Source organism: Nannospalax galili, unplaced genomic scaffold (assembly GCF_000622305.1).
Source record: "Nannospalax galili isolate Female #2095 unplaced genomic scaffold, S.galili_v1.0 C49071045, whole genome shotgun sequence".
Lineage (NCBI taxonomy): Eukaryota > Metazoa > Chordata > Mammalia > Rodentia > Spalacidae > Nannospalax > Nannospalax galili.
Genome location: NW_008476893.1, coordinates 1 through 1,494, shown reverse-complemented (window position 1 = coordinate 1,494; position 1,494 = coordinate 1). Strand labels below are relative to the sequence as shown.

The window sequence follows — 1,494 nt, the reverse complement described above, 5'->3', positions numbered from 1 at the left end:
GCCCTGGGTCTTCACCTCCAGAAGGGTGGGGGGTTCGGCCTGCTGTAGGGGTTACCTCATTGCTAGGCTCTGTCTAGCAGCTTGGGGAAGAGTTGCTTTCCCTTGCAGCTCCAGAGGGCAGGGCCCTGGCTGTGTGTGGGGGTAACAGGAAAATGCAGGTGGAAGATGGCTGGGTGGGAGGGAAGGCTGCCAGGGACAAGGGGCTCCTGGCTAGGTGGGAGTTTAGGGAGCTGGGAAGTGGCTGGTGGGGGAAGGGTGAGCTGCTTTCTGCTCCCAGCACGGGGCGGTGGCCCAGGCCACTGCAACACCCCCTCATTGGGGTCAATGGTGAGGCACCAGGTGATAAGCTGAGATTGGCTCACAGGAATGAGGACTGCCCATGGGCAGCCCAACACCACTTTGGATCTGGTTCTGTGGTGGGGCAGGAGAGGGAGAAGTTCTGATTCCATCCAGCCACCATATCTGACTCCAAGTCCTGGTGGCCCTTCTGAGGCAACCTTCTCCAGTTCATCTGCCCTGCCCACCAGCCTTGGGGCTCTGCCCATGCATGTGTGAGGTGGCACGCCCACCCTCCAGTCCAGCCCAGGGTGGCAGCAGCAAAGCGTGTGGCATCGCCTCAGTCTCTTACAAAAAGTCATAATAATATTAATAATAATATACTCGACATTGTCGGGCTGGGCACTGCCCGGAGTCCATGGGGGTATGGGGCAGGCAGGTGCCTATGAGGGGCAGGGGCGTGTGTTGGCCCCTGCCTGAGCACGGTGCTGCAGGTCCAGGGGTTGGGGAGGTGGGGCGCCAGGTCTGGCTGAGTGCAGTACCAGATTCTTGATACAGCCAGTGATTCCAGAGGAGAACCTGCCCCCAGTTAGCGTGGTCACGTCTGGGGCACCACCTATGGGAGAGGGTTTTAAGAGTGGGTTGGTGGTACAGCCAGAGAGGTGGGGAAGCCAGGCTCCAGCTCTGAAGGCTGCCAACTCCTCCCCAACCTGCATCACACCATCCTGGGCACTCACCTATGTAGACACTGCCCTTCGTGTTGACTGCCACATTAGGGCCTGGGGACTGGCCACTGACCAGCTCCTCACCGTCCACTTGGATGGAGCCTTTCTGGCCCTCTCTGCAGTATGACAGGGTCAGGCCCTTTACTCTAATTCCCGTCCTTCACGGATGCCCTCCCCTTGACACTGAGACTCAAGACAGGCGAGTATGCCCCCTGCTGTCTCTCTGAGTTCTCTCTTTTCCTACTGACCACACACAGCTAGCTTCTGAGGCCCCTCCCCAGGTTTCTTCTCTTTAGGTAGCCCAGGCTGGCTTCAAATCAGAATCTTCCTGCCTCTATCTCCCAAGTGCTGGGATCACAGACATGCACTGCCACACCTGGTCCTGGGGGAGTTCTGCCTGGCCAGGAGCTCTGTTCTAGTTGGCAAGCTGTCCTCATGCCAGCTTCCTTGCCTCCGCCAATCTCCTCCTCGCCCACGGTAGGGGTATCTCATC

The 1,494-nt window shown here is 58.8% G+C and overlaps 1 long non-coding RNA gene across 1 annotated transcript; it reads right to left on the bottom strand.

Annotated features, from left to right (window-relative positions):
- Positions 1-276: 276 nt before the first annotated feature.
- Positions 277-1,139, bottom strand: LOC108490415. Its single transcript, XR_001872287.2, has 2 exons — positions 1,014-1,139; positions 277-892 (listed from the first exon to the last, which is right to left on the bottom strand). It is a non-coding gene; the product is annotated as an uncharacterized LOC108490415 (long non-coding RNA).
- Between the last annotated feature and the right edge of the window lie 355 nt (positions 1,140-1,494).